At 42.0% G+C, this 19,547-nt stretch overlaps 1 long non-coding RNA gene across 1 annotated transcript; it reads right to left on the bottom strand.

Annotated features, from left to right (window-relative positions):
* Positions 1-7,058: 7,058 nt before the first annotated feature.
* Positions 7,059-19,069, bottom strand: LOC307183055. The gene is made up of 3 exons (XR_013827339.1): positions 18,507-19,069; positions 16,065-16,179; positions 7,059-7,278 (listed from the first exon to the last, which is right to left on the bottom strand). It is a non-coding gene; the product is annotated as an uncharacterized lncRNA (long non-coding RNA).
* Positions 19,070-19,547: the final 478 nt, after the last annotated feature.

The raw sequence follows: 19,547 nt of genomic DNA, 5'->3' as shown, positions 1-19,547 counted from the left end.
TAGAGACTAATTCACTTGAGGAGTCTGTTTTCTGCCCAAGAGGAAATCCCTTTTACGATACCTATAAAAGTGACAGAATCATCAATCCATATTTAAAAGGTCAATGATAACTACCCATCCAGTCGCAATGAACGTGGTGCTAAAAAGTCAATCATTTGCTAGAGCGTGGAAACAGGCAGATAAAAAGCAAGGATAATGACAGATACAGTGTGAAAAAGGTGAGCCAAACTTTTAAGGATGATAAAAAGGCTCATTAACTGGACTGTAGTGATGGTTTCATGGGAGTTTATTATGTCAAAACTCATCAGATAATACACTTAAAATAGGGACAATTTATTTACATCAATTGTACCTCAAAAAAGTTGTAAAGCAAAGCAAACCAACAGTTTTATATATATATATATATATATATATATATATATATATATATATATATACACACACATATATATGACTTAGGTGTAACTAGCCAAGCTATCCTCACACGCAGACTAGTGTACATGGAACTGTAGCCTTGTTATTAACCAGGTGCAACTTTATTATATTAAAATTTCATTTTACCTTTAAAAACTTAGGGTGTGAGTACACACCTAATGAATGTTAAGCGGTTCTTGGTCAGCCTAAAAGGTGCATAATATCTCCTGATCAGACTCACTTCTGTAATTAAGATTGTTTTAACTCACTGTTCCTGTGTTTTGAAGGGCGCTGACTTCTGTGGAAATATATGAAGCAGAGGTACTATCCACCCCGAGCCCCAGTGACTTTACTTCTATCCCCATGTTATCATGGATCATCCATATTCTAAAAGCTGGACTCAGTACTCTTTTAATGGTCCGTGGTTATGTTTTGTTCTGATTATGGCATATTATGGATTTCTGTTCAGCAAACCTATTGTTCGATACTACTAGGAAATGGCTAAAATGTAGATATGCTTATTTGTTTTTTTAAACGGCTTTGTTGAGGTATACTTTGTATACAAAGAACTGCATGCATTTAATGTGTGCAGTTTGATGAGTTTGGATATAGATAAGCACCTGTGATACCAACACCACAATCAAGGTAATAGACATATCTACACCTCCCAGGGTTTCCTCGTGTTCCTTTGTGCTTTTTGTTTGCTTCTTTTTTTTTTATTGGAGTAAAATTGCTTTACAGTGTTGTGTTAGCTTCTGCTGTACAATGAAGTGAATCAGCTATATGTATACCTATATCCCCTCCCTCTTGGACCTCCCTCCCATGCCCTCCCATCCCACCCATCTAGGTCGTCACAGAGCACCGAGCTGAGCTCCCTGTGCTATACAGCAGGTTCCCATTAGCTATCTATTTTAGCTAGTGTACATGGTACACTATGTACATGGTAGTGTATTTATGTCAAACCTAATCTCTCAATTCGTCCCACCCTCCTCTTCCCCCTCTGTGGCCACATGTCCATTCTCTATGTCTACGTCTCTATTCCTGCCCTGCAAATAGGTTCATCTCTACCATCTTTCTAGATTCCACATATATGCGTTAATATACAGTATTTGTTTTTCTCTTTCTGGCTTACTTCACTCTGTATGACAGCCTCTAAGTCCATCCACATCTCTACAAATGACCCAATTTCATTCCTTTTTATGGCTGAGTAATATTCCATTGTATATATGTACCACATCTTCTCTATCCTTTCAACTATAGTTGGACATTTAGATTGTTTCCATGTCTTGGCTATTGTAAATAGTGCTGCAATGAACACTGGGGTACATCTGTCCTTTTGAATTATTGTTTTCTCAGGGTATATGCCCAGTAGTGGGATTGCTGGGTCGTATGGTAGTTCTATTTTCAGTTTTTTAAGGAAACTCCGTACTGTTCTCCACAGTGGCTGTATCAATTTACATTCCCACCAACAGTGCAGAAGGGCTCCCTTTTCTCCACACCCTCTCCAGCATTTATTGTTTGTAGATTTCTTTTTTTAGAGTTTTTGTTTTAACATCTTTATTGGAGAATAATTGTTTTACAATGGTGTGTTAGTTTCTGTTGTATAACAAAGTGAATCAGCTATACATACATATATCTATATATATCTATATATATCTATCTATATATATATATCTCCATATCTCCTCTCCCTTTTGTCTCCCTCCCTGATGGCCATTCTGACTGGTGTGAGGTGATGCCTCATTGTAACTTTGATTTGCATTTCTCTAATAATTAGTGATGTTGAGCATCTTTTCATGTGCCTCTTGGCCATCCGTATGTCTTCTTTGGTGAAATGTTTATTTAGGTCTTCCACCCATTTTTTTTTTTTTTTTTTTTTTGCGGTACGTGGGCCTCTCACTGCTGTGGTCTCTCCCGTTGCAGAGCACAGGCTCCGGACGCGCAGGTTCAGCGGCCATGGCTCACGGGCCCAGCCACTCCGCGGCATGTGGGATCTTCCTGGACCAGGGCACAAACCTGTGTCCCCTGCATCGGCAGGCGGACTCTCAACCACTGCGCCACCAGGGAAGCCCTCCACCCATTTTTTAATTGGGTTGTTTGTTTTCTTGGTATTGAGCTTCATGAGCTATTTATATATCTTGGAGATTAATCCTTGGTCCATTGCTTCATTTGCAAATATTTTCTCCCATTCTGAGGGTTGTCTTTTCGTCTTGTTTATGGTTTCCTTGTTTTCTTTGTAGCTTTTCTTAAGAACACTTAACATGAGATTTTAGAACATCCCCTGAGCAACTATAAAAAATAAATGTTAGTGATAATAACCACTTCTTCATTTTTGCCCTGTAAGCTGGGGGGATATGAGTCAAATGTACAGCTCAGTTTCTTAGGATGTTAGATATACACTGTGGTTTCTATCCTTACCCTCACAGCAGCTTACTTTTCCCCCATTGTTTTCTCTTTATCCTGATGTGTTTCTTTCTTTCTTTAACTCTGTTGTATTATAACAAGCTTCCACCAGTCCTCTTCCCAATAGCTATTCCCACTTTATTCCCACTAGGAATAAAGGAATAACGAACTTCCTTTAGATGTGAGAAATGTGAATCTTTTAAAGTGTTATTTTCCAGGGCCTCAAAGCAACACCCAGATTACAAGATAACATGAAAACTGTAGGGCTATATTGTGAGTCTAGGTGAGCCCCAGGGTAGCTTTTACTCACAAATCATGCTTATTTCTCAGAGCGCTGGACAGACATAAGCCCAGGATTCAGAGACAAAGAGGTTTGGGGTCAAAGCTTCCCTCTCCCACAATGGCATATTTGCAGCAGAATATTCTATTAAGAGTCTTGGAGGACAAGGATATACTGGTGAGGGAAGTGGAAGGGAAGGAAATCCATCTCAGAGGGAAATAATTACAAGATTACCTTCACTTTCAAGGTGTAGCAATAGGTCATTATTATTAACTGGTGAACTTGGCAGAGAAAAAAAATCAGTCATATGCAAACATGTATTATGTCCAGAAAGGACTGATGATTGGCATTTTTCTAGTGGACATGAAGGCATTATAGACACATAGTCTTGGTTTTCTTGGTTTCTGTTTCTATGGGTTTGCACACAGCTGTACATTAGAGGCATGGATGCTGTACTAGGAACCAGCCTTGATGGACAGTGCTTAGCCTTGGCTGTCTTCACAATGCGTCACCCCTTTATCAGCGGGCCCCAAACACAGATGGAGCCTGCAAGAACACACAAAGCAGCTCTCTGACAAGGGTCACGTTTCAGTTCTACTGTATAACATTCACAGAAGGCACAGAAGGTGGCGGTTGGAGAGTGGCTGCTTTACTCCATTCAGTTGATTCCCAAGTTCCTTGATGGACAGGAAGAGTTTTCAAAGCTGCTAATCTCCCAATTTTTAATGTGACTTTTCTTGTTTTGTCCCCCATGGCCCCTCAATCTCTTAAATTCCTTTAGTCTTCCCAGGTTTACCCTGGCCCTGCCCCTTTGGTCTCTGGAGCAGGCTGGCAGTCATTCAGTTCCATGGGTTCTGTTGCCAGTATGGGGTATCTACCAAACAATTGGACATATCCCAGTGCCATGACTGATCTGCTTTGATCATTACAACTCTTTAGTGCAAGTGACAGAAAGGCCATTCCAGGGGACTTGAGTCCTCAGGTGTTTGTTTATCCTTTCAGGTTCTAGTTTGCCCTTATTCTCATCTACTCAGTGTTCTCCCGCCATTGCTGGCTGTTCTGTAGATACAGAGATACGAAGCCCTGCAGAGCCTCCTCCACCAGCAGTCAAAATTCCATAAAATGCAACCCCATAATAAACCCCTTATTGAATCAATCCTAGTGCTTCTGCTTCCCATACTGAATCCTGACCGATAAATGCCTTTAAGTAAGACACCAAGATCTTGGAGAAGCCAAAGTCTCTGCAGATATAATTTATCTAATACTATCTCTTTGATTAAAAATGCTAAATCCAGTTTAGATAGTTGTCCTTACCAATATAGGCATTTCCTTTTTATATTTTACTGAAGTCAAGTAATTATAAAGCTTGACTCACTATTTAATATCATATCATAAGCATTATTCATACTGTTTTGTAGTCTTTATAAGCCTACTTTTAGAAAGATTTCATATTAGATTGAGTGGATGCTCCATAATTTAATCATTTCCCTGTTGTTGGATATATAGGTTTCTTCTAAGTTTTTACTATTATGAATGATCTGAAATACTTCTTTACGCATGTGATTTTTCCCCATATTTTGGAATATTTTTAGGCTATAATTTCATTAGTTGAGGATAAAAGTATGTAAAAGGTATAAATTTTTTATTGCTTTTGATTCATATTGCTTAATTGCTTTCAAAAAGGACTAGAATAATTAGTAATGCTATTAGCAATTGATAGTATTCTTACTATAAGCAATATCATTTAAAATAGTCTTTCTTTATTTAACCGAAAAAAATGTACCAGTACAATTTCAAAGGGACTCCACATTGCCCACTTTATATTGGTATCTATTTCCTGCTTTGCAATATCTAGAAAGCAAACACTGATCCCAAGTGGATTGGAAATATTCTAAAGACACTTTCCCTGAAACACAGCTGTTAATTTCTGACTTCTGAATGCGGCCTGCCCAAAATATAAGGATTCAACCATATACTTTCTCGTTAAACTGAGATTCTCTCACTTTGTGACTGGAGCAATTAGGAGACTCATCAGTGGAGACTGTGGAGGCAATGGAATCACGTGCAATTAATGTTCTTATCTTTTTAATTTTAGGTAACAGCACTTCTTCAGAATAACATCTTCAGGGAAAACATATTGAATTCAATCTGTTGGGTGAATATTTTCAGTTAGAGAAGGTACAGTATGTATGTATAAATGAACGTACAGACTGCTGGTGGTTTATTTTGGTCCTATAGCAGTCTTGGAAATAGAACTGAGTTTTATATAGCATCCTCCGGAATCAGGGGAGCCCTAAGCTCTTTATGGAGCAGTGATTTTGGCTATGTCTAAATAAACCTCATCCTTATAGTCAAAGACCAAAAATTCAGATGACAAACTGCTTCATCTTTCCATACAATATCATGCAGATGGCTTGACTGGGGCTTCCATAACTGCATGGCTACTTTGGCTTTATGGATGCATCTTTTTGCAACTCCCAGTGCCCTGCAGAAGGAGAAAGGCTGTCAAGGATGTCCCAGATGACTCCCTGGGTAGGAGTGGGAATGCTCCTCTTGGAAACAAGTCATGGCACCAGTCATGGGAGCAGCATGGTACTGGCAATTTCAAGATGCTGCCCAGATATACAAGGGCATTTCTGTCTCAAAAGGAGCCATCCTAGCCCTTCCATGGGGGGCGGGGAATGGGGAGTGACAGTGGGTGGTAGTTGGAACAGTAATTATTGTGGATGATTTTTGTCCTGTCTACTGAATCGCCTGGTGGGTAAATGTATATATGGGACCCTTTCCTCCTTATGTTCAGGAATAAATTTAGCAGGCATGTTTACCAATAGTAGCATTTTATAGCCTGAACCACACACGTTGGTCTGTGTTGTTATAGTAATAGCCATGTCTTGCATTTGTACAGATATTCAGAGTTTTTAAACCCACTTATACTTCACTGGATTATCTATACAATAACATCTCAGCTCTTTGCTGCAAGTCTTGTCAGTTGTACCTCTTAACTATATCTCAATTGTCCACTACCCCCTTCTGCCCTTCTAGCTGAAATCATATCATGCTTGTTCCCACATCGTGAGCTGCTACCAAGCTGGTCTTCCTACTTATTACCCTCCTGAGGCTGTTGGCAACCTATTTTCCCTAGAACAGCTTGAGGAATCTTCAGGACATGTCTCTGCTTAAACTCCTTTATTGTTTTCAGAGTGCTGATAAAGACCTGAAATGCCCGACTGTGGCACAAAGGCCCTGCGTGATCTGGCCCCTTCCAACCTCTGCAGCCTGCTCTGCTCTCTCCTCTCTCATGGCCCCCCCCAGCTCCTGTAAGCTCCTCAAGTACAAACCCAAGCTGCCTTCCCCGAGGACACTGGCACCTGCTGATGCACCTGCTGATGCGCCTGCCGGAAAACCTCTTCCTGGGGCTGAATTCTCATCTTCTGGGCTTTAGTTCAAATATCCCATCTCTAAGAATCCTTCCCCCCAAAGTGGGGATTCATGGAGAATGTGAGACTCAGATGAGGACCCAAAGCGATGGAAGCATGAAAACTGGAAGAAACCTCGTGCTCCTGGCCCCTCGTTCATCACTCCTGCCGGAACTGAAGCCAGCCTGTGACCTACATCCATTTCTCATCCAGTCACAGGAAGATCATGGATTTTAGGGACACTTTCTAGTTTTGTTTTGTTTGCATTCTTTTGACTACAGTGTTTAGGAAAATGGGGAAGATATTGCTGACGTTAAGTAATTCCCGCATGGTAGAGACTGATTCGGGCAGGATGGACTTTGTTTGAGAATTGACACCAGCCCCCGTGGAGCCAGGCACCCTTGGGTTCCCTTTCAAAAGGGAGAGAGCTCCTCTTGCTACATAGTTGTTTGAAAGCACCCTGGAGACTTCCATTTGAAAGATGATCAGAAAACATCATCATGATTTAAAATGGAATTTAAAATAGGACCAATTTCTACCCTTAAGTACAATGATATTTCCTCTAAACTAGGATGTATACACAGATCACTTTTCCTCTGGGATATTTTTTCTCATCCAAACATTGTCCTGCAAATACAATTTTTTACATGAATCTGTGACTCACTCTCATCTTTTTAACCTAGAAGTCTCCCTGGTGTCGGCTGGCCTCCTCTGAGTTATTCATCTGGGTCTGAATCATATTGAACACATATGGCATGTGTCACCCTGGACAGGCAAAACCAAGAAAAGTCATGAAAAAAACCCAAACATTACTTTTCCTAACCATTAATACGTGCTACTCATTTGCATTTCAGATAGTTTCATGCCTCTTTATTTTAGAACAATTGAATCACAAAATAGAATTTTTAAAGACTATTTTAGCCTCATAGCCTCATAGATGCATTAGATGCCCTGGGCTGTGTCTCCACCAAGCTTCATCCAGCCTCTATTTAACCACCTTCGGCAGGGAGCACTGACTTTCTTCTGGGGCTGCACCATCTTTGCATGGAATTAATTGGTAGGAAGTTAAGTTGAGCCTAAATTTTTGGCTACTAACTTGATCAACAAAGAATGTATGCCTTCATCCAGGACATCAATTAAACACTAAAGAGTCAAGAATAGAGCAGTGGTCAGCTTCTAGAGAACTCTAGAACCATTAATCAACACAGGCTTTGTCCTAAAATATGGTCGCAGTGATTGATGAGGAGACCATGGAAGTCTCGGGCAATCAAGGTGCACTATGTATTCTATTAAGATTCCTGGGTTACCCTCCCTAATCTAGAAAACTTTGGTCACCTCAGGTTGCCCTCTGACATCCTGGTGGTGGGCAATGTTATTAAATAAGCTCAGCCTAAGGCAGGGGTTTGACAAAGATTTATATAGATTAAAACCCCTTCTCCCTTCAAACAGATTTTCCAAACTCCTCTCCAAGTTCATCTATATCGCATCTCCATAATAATACATACCATGATTAACCGTGGGACAGCCTGACATTTGATTTCGTTACAAATTGAGAGATGTGCATCTCTGCACGTATCACTTGGTAATGGTATCTTCCTTCCTTTCCTGGGGCTCTTGGCATTTAAGGATGCATGGTATTTTCCAAATAGCACTAGAAAAATCGAGTGAATCTAATGTTCCCATTGTCTTCCTCCACTCAGGATATTATATTTATGTGCCTTCTCCCCAGTATTTAGTTTCACAAGCAAAACAAATTCTGCAAATATATAAGTCCCATATCTTTGATTTGGAAAAGGTTAAAGGATTCCAGCTGCACAAAGTTTCTATAAGAAAGGATGTAGATTCTCACTGGCTCCAGTCTTAGGTGGGGAAATGGAGGATTCTAGAGTTCTGAAAACAGCATGGGCCAGGGAAACAAGGAGAGGAAAAGTATAGACCAAGATAGGTTAGCTATGACCTTAAGCTGGGTAGATGGAGCTCACCTCAATTCTGTTGGAGTATCCCCCCGTTTTCACATCCTACAATAATGTGTACACTTGTTTGTAACCACGTCAAAAAGGAAATGAGTTTAGCCTGGCATGACTTACTTATTCTCACTGAACCCATGCTGCCTGCTAATGATTGCTTTCCTTTTTAAATGCTCCCAAGCCATCTGTTTAATAATCTATTCTAGAATTTTGCCTGAGAAGAATCTCAATGCTAATGAAGTGGAAAGATCCCCAGGCAAAGATCAGGAGACCCAGGTTCTAGCCCGGGTTCTGTCATCAACTGACTGAATGTCGCTGGGCCAGCACCATACCCTGTCTTGTCCTGTTTCATCTCTGAACTGAGAGGGTCAGAATCGATGATCTCTATGCTGCTTCCAGCTATGAATCTAGGATTCCTTCATTACCTTAGTCTGTAGTTCTTGGAACCTTCTCTTCCCCCTGTTGAAAATCAGGAACTTAACCATATAGTCTTTGAGTATTTCTGTTCTGTGTGGTCTAGATGCTGTTACTTACTTATTAGTTGACTGGGGAAAGTTGTTACAATTCTATGGGTATAATTTCCTTCACTTTATTTTTTACGTATTTTTAAAGATTTTTTTTGATGTGGACCATTTTTTAAGTCTTTATTGGATTTGTTACCATAGTGCTTCTGTTTTTTTGTTTTGGCTTTTTGGCCACGAGGCATGTGGGATCTTAGCTCCCCAACCAGGGATCGAACCTGCACCCCCTGCATTGGAAGGTGAAGTCTTAACCACTGGACCGCTAGAGAAGTCCCATCAGTTACTTCACTTTAAAAATGAAGGGGTTTAAATCAGATGACATCTACATTTCTGAGTCCAAGTCCATAATACCTAGACGATATCGAATGTTGTTTTTGTGTTCACATTCCATACATTCTTGAAGTAACCCAGTACTGTGTGTTTGGCCCTGGAAGATGAAAACAGACCCATCAATTCAGGTTGGGCAGAAAGCTTAGACATTATCAGTCAAGCAACTGACTGAATAATATTTAGAGTGGCTGGTGCTTTCTTCCTTGCCTTGGATTTAAATATTCTTTAATTTCTAGTCTGTACTGACTTTTTAAGTGCCGCCCTCCCCCGCTTTTCCCATTGAACAGCCAGCTCTGCTGCTGGGTTCATTTACACTGACTAAGGGCACCATGCTCATCTCAGTGAGTGCTCCCAACGTCTAAGGGTATGGAGAGAGGAATCTCAAAATCTGCTTCTGTTTCTTTATTTCAGGTAATGAACGCTTGGGTTATAGAGCTATTTTATTCCGGCCTGATGATGTCGCATGAGTCAGTGTAGATGATTCCCACAGGAAGGTCTGATTTTTATTCTTTGACTCAAACCTAAAAATAGAGCCTTCAGCTCGTCCTGTACTCTCAGCTGTCATCTGCCATCGAAACCTGGGCGCTTGGCGTGTTTGCCTGTGGCTTTGAAAGAATCACTGCCTTCTTTGGGTTAAAATAAGGAGCAAACAAATATACGCGTATGGACCTGGACTGTTGTTGCACTTCCTATTGTCTTTATTCTGGGTGAATTATGCAGCTGAAGGTGGTTTTTCTTTCAGATGTGTTTAAATGCAATTCTTTTCAAAGGTGAGCATGAGAGGTTATGGCCCAGAAAAGAGATATTCTGACTCATCACGTCTTTTTAAATATACCTTCTGAATAATCATAAACGCTGATGGAACTTGACTGTTTACAGAGTCTCAGTTTGGGAGGACAAATCATCTGTCATCATTCTCCCTTTGGGAATCAAGCAGGTTGAGGCTAAATGAGCACTTTGCCTCAAGTCACAGAACTAATGAGTCGAGGAAGCAGAACTGGACCCCAGGATTTGTATTATCACCCACTTCAAGTCGTTCTTCTACTGGAACCCTCCACCCTACTCCACCACCAAAGAAAATACACCAAAACGTCAGACAAAATCTGGGCTGGTTTCTTCATGAGTCCTGCCCAGGGACAGTCACATACACTGGTTGTCCTTGTGCCTGAATATTTCTTGTCTTTATTGTTTGTGACACACAGTTGAGGCCCCTTCCTTAGTTCTTCGTAGCCTTCTCATAGTTTTATGTCCTGGCTAGACAGTTTCCCTCAACACCGGCACAGAGCTGGGTCCACCGTAGGCTAATTAGCTTAATTCAGGAAAAATAAGCCTCCAGGCCAGAAAAGAAGACTCTCCCAGAACCGGAGTTAACAGATGGCATGTCTCCAGGGCGTGAACCCACTTTAAGGCTTGTTCTGGCCATGCGGGTGGGTTGCTGTGTGCAACTCCAATTATTCATAGACTCTCCACATTTCAGCAGCAGAAAGAGAAAAAGGAGTTATTATACCTAAATTAAGTCCTTTGAGACTGGGGTTGATAAAATTCTCTTAAACATTTCGCTGGGAAAGATTTACCAGTGTCCCTCAATGAACCTGTTACGTGACCATATGGTTAAGAAGTCCAATCAAATTGTGGTAGGAACTGGTCTGACTCTGAGTTGGTGAATTCCATCAAACAATTCATAGTAGGGGTTAATTAAATTTCAAAATATTCAAATTGGGTTTATATGCTCCTGTAGCTAATGCTGACTCCAAATCTCCCTTTGTTTAGTTCCAGCTTATGCTCTGGGAAGTTACTAGTAATGACACAAAGCCCCTAACACAGAGCATGCCGTAGACGTCTCATTAGGACCCAAGCCAGCCTGCCCAGACAAACAGGGAGCTGGTGTATTTCATTTCTTTTAAGCACTGGATCGGGGAGGGCAGCTTTAGAGAATGTGCAGTTACATGTTCAGGAGCAGATTAATTCAAGAGCTGTTATGTCCACAATATTCTGCTAGTCTCAATACTCCCTCATCAGAGGTCATGAGCATGACATTGACAATGACCTTGATGGACTCAGGACTTTTCTCCCAACCTGTGCCTTGGTTTTACCTACTTTGCACCTCTGCTGGTTATCACTGTCTCAGCTCCAAACCCTTCTTCTTTGCCCTGCTTTGTGCTCCTGGAGATGGACCCGGAACACTTCTCCTTTGTCAGCTGGTGCAACGTTAGTCCTTGACATTAGAGCACGAGGGAGAGACATTGGAAGAGAAAGAGGCCTCTCTTTTTCTTTCTGGGCCTGTATTTTTCTTGCTCTCATGGCATGGCCCCTTTTCCTGCAAGGGGGCACGGGAGAGCTGGAGGTGCACAGTCTCCAGTGATTTCTATTGCTACCCAATGAGTTCCACGGGGAGGTTCTTGGCGGCCAGTCCTGCCCTGTGGGATCTCAGGAAACTTCTCCTCCATCCAGTGGGCTACAGATGCACAGACACATCCTCTCCAACAGGGGGTCTCAGCCACGGACGGGGGCTGCTTCCATGCTTGTTCCTTCCTTGGGCACCCTCTCTCAGCCCTAGAGGCAGGGGCTGCACTCTGCATCTGCTATTTCTGTTATTACGAAGACTTCTCGTTCCCCCTCTTGGAAGTCAATCGCTTGTTACTGGTTAATAATTTTATGTTAAATTTTCCCAGTCCAACTAACCAGTGTGGTTTCTGTTTTCTGACAGGACCCTGACTGATACAGAACCCCTTCAAGAACAGATCAGCCTTTAGCCTCGGATCCATGTGGTTTCAGCTGCGGATTCCCTCTGCTGCTTGGCCGTGTTTAGGATTGGTCTTTGGACCTTGCTCGTTGGTACTGACACAAAGACCTCATATTACATTGTGCCTTCATTTCCTCCAGGTGCCGTGAATCAAGTTGAGTGGTTCTCTCCCACCCTCCGCATCTCTCACCTCTGCTTGTCCAGGAAGAGTGATGAGTCATGTTCGAGAAGCCCGAATAATATGATCTGCCTATAAGGTTGTGTGACCCGCAGAAGCAGAAAATATCGATTGATCCTTCACTGCTGTTTGAAGAGAAGAAATTGAAACAGTTCTTGGAATCACCCTGTTGCTGCCTTAACAAATACAAGCTAAATGCAGCTAAAGAACTCCTAGAAGATGTGTATGAGGTAACAGTAATTGTCACCACTGCTATCATCATTGCTTGAAGGCCTACTGTGTGCCAGGGACATATTAAGTTACTAACACATTATTTTATTTAATTCTTATAGCAAGTCAACAATGTAAGAGCTATTAGTTCCTCATTTGTATCAGTCTGGGCTCTCTAGAAAAACAGAACTAATAATATATATATATACATATATATATGCATATATATACATATAGAGAGAGAGAGGGAGAGAGAGAGGACGCTTTATTTTAAGGAATTGGCTCACGTAATTGTGGAGGCTGGCAAGTCTGAAATGTAGGGTAGGCCAGTATGCTGGAAACTCAGGCAATATCTATGCTACTGTCTTGAGAGTGGGAAACCTTAGTTTTTGCTCTTAAGGCCTTCAACTGATTGGATAAGTCCAAGCCATATTAATGAGAATAATCTCCTTTACTTAAAGTCAACTGACTGTAAATGTTAATCACATCTACAAACTACCTTCAACAGCAACACCTAGATTAGTGTTTGATCAAATAATTTGTCACCATCGCCAGTGTAATCAACGTGCCACCAGGTAGCTGACTGATCGCTCTGGGGAATGATAGAATATTGAAGACTCGCTGTTGGCCTCAAAGTGGGCACGCAGCAGTGGCTATAGCCACCTTGGCCTTGGAGAGAAGTCCATGTTGTTGAGCCCAGGCCTGACCTCCATCCCTGCCACCACAGCCAGTGTGTTCATAAACCCAGTGGGCAATAACAGGGGTGAATGGGAGAGAGACTGAGGTATCCAGAGCAGATCATCTTATCCACTTGCTTACTAAAATCCTTCTCTGCTGAGGTCACCCTTTGGTAGGCACTGGGACACACACAGGTTCATTTTTCTTTGTCCATTCAGGGAGGTCTCTCCCCATACCTCTTCCCCAGACTCTATTGTCACCAGTATTCCAATCATGTTACTTCCAAGCCCTTGACCATCCACCTAAACACCCAGTTCATGATGGGCTGCTTAGGTCATATGGTAGCTTGGTGGACCACGGTTGAGTATTCAGTCTCTACTAAGGCCCAGCAGCAAGCCAGAAGCTCTTTCTCAGAAGGAAAGTAGTTGTCTGCAGAGGATGGCAGGCTTTGCTCCGAAATCCCAAGGGTCTGAGCTGCAACCGATCTGTTGGGCCTGTCTGCTCCCAACGGTATCTCTATCTGTCACTGACAATTCAAGCACCACTGGATCTGCTGGACCTATTGGTTCAAGGGGCAGAGCAGCTGGCAAGCAGGATAGACCTGTTAGAGAACCTTCTTGTTCTGGGCTCCACTCAGCGCTAGCAGCTTTCCTAGTCACTTGATGCATGGATCAGAGGAGTGCACTGAGATGAGTAATATGTTGCTCCCAAATCCAGAGACCCACTAGGCACTGTGCTTGTTTTATGGTTACAGGAGGGACCAGATGTAACAACTTGTACTTCGCCTGAGAAGGGATATCTCAACATGCTTCACACCAGTGGACCCCCAGAAACTTCACGAAGGTGGAAGACCCCTGAATTTTTGTTCAGATTTATTTCCCACCCTGTGGCATGTCATCATCTGTTGCCAATGGTCCAGAGTAGTTGCTACTTCTTGCTCAGTCATTCCAATCAGCATATAATCAAGGTGAAGGATCAGTGTGATGTCTTGTGGAAAAGAGGTCTCGTGTAATCAAGGTTCTTGCAGACTAAATTATGACATCGGGCTGGAGAATTGATGTACCCCTGAAGTAGGATAGTGATGGTGTATTTCTAGCCTCTCCAGCTAAAAGCAAACTGCTTCCAGTGGTCTTTACTAATAAGTATGGAGAAAAAAACCTTTTTCTGGATCAATAGCTCAGCTACACACCAGGTACCAGGGGATATGTTAATTTACTCAAGCAAGAAAACCACATTTGGAACAGCAGATGTGATTGGAGTCACCATCTGGTTACGTCTATGATAATCCACTGCCATTCTCCAAGAACTCTCTCTCTTCTCCAGAAGCCAAATAAGTGTGTTGAATGGGGATGTGGTGGAAACCAACCCTCCTGCATCCTTCAAGTCCTTGATTATGCTGCTAATCTCTGTGATACTTCCAGAAATTCACACTGATTTTGGTTTACTTTACTCCTATGTAGAGGCAGTTCTAGTGGCTTCCACTTGGCCTTTCATACCATGCTCCACAGTTCAGGGAAACAATTTGGAGTTTCTGCTGGTTGCTGAGTATTTCTATTCTAATTATGCATTTTGGAACTGGGCAATTAACCACAGGATGGGTTTGGCAACTCAGTGTGAGATAAACTTGAGCTGAGATTCCATTGGTCACCTGACCTCCATAAGCCCCTACTCTGTTGACCCACAGTGTCAGTTCAGAACTAGGGTTCAATCGTCCCTGAGAACTCTGATTTTTTCCTTTTCCCCAGTGCAGAGTCACCCTTGTAAAAGGCAGTAGTTATGTTTGGAGAAGGCTGGGAGAAAGATTAATAGTATAAATTTTTGGCAGTGTGATGAGGTCCTTCTCCAGGGGACACAGTCTCCTCTCTATTCAAGGGGTTCTGGGTCTGGAAACCAGCTCAGGGCTGGGAATTGACTCAAGGGCCATGACTCTTCAGTTGTGGTGATTCAAGTTAGACTTCTGTCATCTGACTTAGAGCTTTTCCACATATGCAAATCAAGCCAGAATTTCGGAGACTGCCCATCTATTTCTCTTTTAGGGAAACTGTTCAACTGGCCAATGACACAGGTCTCTGCGAGTCAGGCTATTTTGACTGCTGCCTTGACTCTGCTATCCATTACGGTAACAACTCTTGCCTTGTATTGGTGATTAAGTGCCACCAGCGGCCCTTGCCACCCTGGGATCCAATTATCCCCACGACATTTAAGGATCCCAGTCAGTGGTAGCCATTCTCCCTATGATTTCTGACCTACAGAGAAGAGCGACCACAGAGCTCTTCAAGGATGCTGAGGCTCCCTTCACAAATTTGTTTTTTATAGTCATAGTGTGGCCTCTGGCCCCTTGGTCATGGGGGCGAGCAGATCTTATATGACAAGTTAACTTTAACATCCCAATCTCCCTAAGCCTTTGGATATGTTCTTCTACAGTATACCAAAGAAGTTCTGGCATTTCAACTTCATTTAGCGTAGGAGACATTTCAGTCTATGTTTCAGCCAACACCATCCCTGCCCCAGCCGCCCCGCGAAAAAAAAGAGCTTTTCCTAACTCTTTAAGTTACAATATTGAACCCAGAATTTTTGTTTAGTGGGCTCCATAAATTCAGCCTGATCCAACTTTACATTCCATTATCACACACAACTTCAACTCCCATAAATATTCCCCATATTCCTGCCTGGATACATTGGAAAAATTATGGGGTCTTTTGTGGTGTGACACATCTTGTGGGTCACTCTTTGCACCTCATCTGGGGCTCGCTGGAACTTGAGTCTAGCTATGGGTCTAGAAGCAAAGAGGAGTGGTGGGGGCATGTCCTAGGAGAATCAGCCATGTTTTTCAAGGCAGCTCCTTCAGGGGAGGCCATTACAATTTCATCAGGCAAAGCAGGGTTAATCTCCTCAGGTGGGAGTGGCTTAAGGGCTGTTTGTACCTGTGAAGAAGACTCACTGTCCCCAGCTTCATCAGGATCTAGCCGTATGCCCCATTCCAGTTTTCAGGACTCCATTCCTTCCCGATCAATGCCTTCACTGCAACACCTTGTAAAGCTGAAAATTTAATTTGCATTGTAATTCAGCTGCTAACTGCAGAGATTCTGTGTCTGGTTTTTATAAAGCTCAGCTCCAGGGCTACAGGAGGTAAGGATTTCTTTCAAGACAGACATAGAAACTTTCAGATGATTCATGTGGTGGTAGAAGTGGGAATCTGAATCCCGGAACTAATACTTTTCTTTCCCCACACTGCCCATAGCAGTTAGGAGCCAGAAGCCAATCTCCTTATACTTGCTGGTTTGACAAAACGTTCTAAGGTACCAAACAGATGGTCGCCCAGAACCTTGCCTCCTGTAGGTACTGGATTAGGAATATTCAGTGGTGAGATTTTGTACATTTCTATTGCCACATTACACCATGGATTATCAGTACCCTCTCTCCCACCAGAAAGAGTCAGTAGTGCATTTAAAGCTAATCAAATTAGGGAACCAATTCCAGGAACCTCAGAACCAATTCAGAAAATTCACTCTTAAGATTCTGTTCCTCTAGAACTACTCTCAATACCAAAATCAGTAACAGTCAGAGTACTCCAGAGAAACAGAATCAACAGCATGGATGGATGGATGGATGGATGGATAGAGAGGGAGAGAGATTTATTTTGAGGAACTGGCTCACACAACTGTGGAGGCTGGCAAGTCTGAAATCTATAGGGCTGGCTGGAAACTCAAGCAGGATTTTTATGCCATAGTATTGAAACAGAATTCTTTCTCAGTTTTTGTTCTCAAGACCTTAAACTGGGGACTTCCCTGGTGGCGCAGTGGTTAAGAATCCGCCTACCAATGCAGGGGACACGGGTTCGAGCCCTGGTCTGGGAAGATCCCACATGCCGCGGAGCAACTAAGCCCACGAGCCACAACTACAGAGCCCGTGTGCCACAACTACTGAAGCCCGTGCACCTAGAGCCGGTGCTCCACAACAAGAGAAGCCACTGCAATGAGAAGCCTGCGTGCAGCAACGAAGACCCAATGCAGCCAAACATAAATAAATTTTTTAAAAAAGACCTTAAACTGATTGAATGAGGCCCACCCACATCATCAAGGGTGATCTCCATTATTTAAAGTCAACAGACTGTAGAGATTGATGGCGTCTACAAAGTGTTTGTTGAGGACACTTGGTACTACAGTCAGACGGTTTGCATTTTCCTGACCCTGTAACTATTCCCCTCTGCTGTGATTTGCCCCATCCACAGTTTTGGCTGTTTCTATTAATTGTTTTCATTTCTTCCTGGATGCCTCCTATTTCCCCCTTTTTTGCCCCTTTTCTGATACTTCTCAGCTTAATGCTACTGGCACTGGTTTTCAACACCCTCTTCTAGGTACATCAAGCCTCTTCCTCCACACTGGGTCTCCTGTACTTTTAGTGTCTTCAGCATTTCTTGGCCATTTTGGCCACTGTCAAGCACTGATTCACTTCCAGGGTTGGGGCTGCTCCTGAGGAAAAAATGTAGCTGCTAAATGGTAACAGATATGGAATAATTTACTTCTATTTAATTTATTTTTGGGATACAAATGAAACAACTGGATTATTAGAATTGTGTTATGTTAAGTGAATCTGGAAACAAGCATATACTCTCTTAATAAACTAAAAAAATGGGAATAAACAAGATTCGGTCTTAGAAGGGGATGTGCCTTTAGGAGGACACAATGATGAGTAAGATGCCAGTGAGAATTCCCATAACAATGAGCTCTTTGAGCTGAGGACAGAGGTGCTATGTAAATGTCAGGTTATATCATTGATACTTAAGATGCTCCAAAAAGGTCAAGCATTAGCCAAAGGGAACAGAGTGTTTTCAGCTTTTAATGGACCAGACCCATTCATTTGGAGGAAATTTAAAAGGAGTCTCACACACAAGGTGGATAAACAAGGTTGCAGATTTCTACCAAAATATTAACACCTTGAGTAGGTTTTAACACTTACAAATTCATTTCAAGAGGGTCTGAATCAATCCACAAACTTTTATACTGCTGTTCACATATGGAAACTTTATAGTTATATGCATGCATATCATGACTTCTACATAACATGAAATACATGGATAAGAAATTCTAAAGCCAGTACAACATTCAGTTTGTTCAAACGCCCTCATTTCTCAGAAACATCTGAAAGTCTAGCATCAGTATTTATTCTTATGTGGATATTTTATATAGACCCCACCAAACTTTATTTTCCAAAGAGTTCGAATAACTAAAAGTAAGTTCCTACAGTCAAATTAAACATTTCTTACTTTTTATGACATATGGAAATATTTTTTAGAGCTCTAACAAACTGGGCCATGTCCCAAACCTTCAGCTTCTCCCTCCTTAGGGTGACAAATCAATTCTTACCTTGTAATGCTGGACAGTTACTGCGGTTCAGTCATAATCTGAAGCTTCCAGACACTGCCAGGATGTGGATGGAAGACCAGTTCGTACTGAACATTTCAGAAATTCTGCAGCAAGTCTTCATCCAACTCCTGAGTTTCTCTTTCTCTTCAAGTGTATTTTAGACAATGATTAGTAATCAAACATTTCAATTCGGCAAATATTTATTGAACTCAGAGCAAAGCACACGGCTAGAAATTGGGGATATAGAGGTGAACAAAAAAAAATTTCTTGCCCCCAGGAGCTCTTATTTTAGCAGATGATACAGAGGACTATGTAACTAACTAAACTGTGGGTCACCGCAGTCATAGACTTAAGCAAATTCCTAAGGCAAGCACAGAGGAAGGGGAAAGTCATTCTGATTTGTGGCATCAGGAAATGCTGCATGGAAGGGGCAGGGCATTTGTGCCGCTCCTTGAATAGGCTAAACAAACAAACATCCCAGGTTGCTTGGGATAGTCCCAGTTTACACTGTTTTCCAAGCATAATTATTCATTATTAGCACTGCACTTTCACTCTCAAAGGTTTTCTTTGGACAATAAATTATATGATCATACTAGTATTGGAGCACACATAAGATGCTGACACAGAGAAGAAGGAGGGTGAGATTTTCAGATGGACCAAACAGCAAGACAAAAGGCACGGAGGAATAAAATCCCATGGTATGCTAGGGGAAAAACTGGGCTTAAAATCTTGAAGAGGGAATTTGCCGTCTTTTCTGTTGCTGTTTGAACTGAAGTGGAAGTATGTTCTATAAGAATTGTCATGACCTGCTATTTGCATACTTATTTTTCTTTCTAGGAATGTGACTGTTGTGCAACAAAGACTTTTCCCATATTTATCTCTCATTTCCCATTTTCATTTGATCAGACAGTTTTATTTCTGGCAAAGTATTATATTCACATCGCAGAGAAAGGGAAATTAAAAACCAATTCAGACTTTCCATTGTCTGCCTTCTGACCAGTTAACACTGAATTAAAGCATACAATGTGCTCCGAGTTTGCC

This window comes from Stenella coeruleoalba (assembly GCF_951394435.1).
Source record: "Stenella coeruleoalba genome assembly, chromosome: 2".
NCBI lineage: Eukaryota > Metazoa > Chordata > Mammalia > Artiodactyla > Delphinidae > Stenella > Stenella coeruleoalba.
This window is presented reverse-complemented; position numbering and strand designations above follow the sequence as displayed.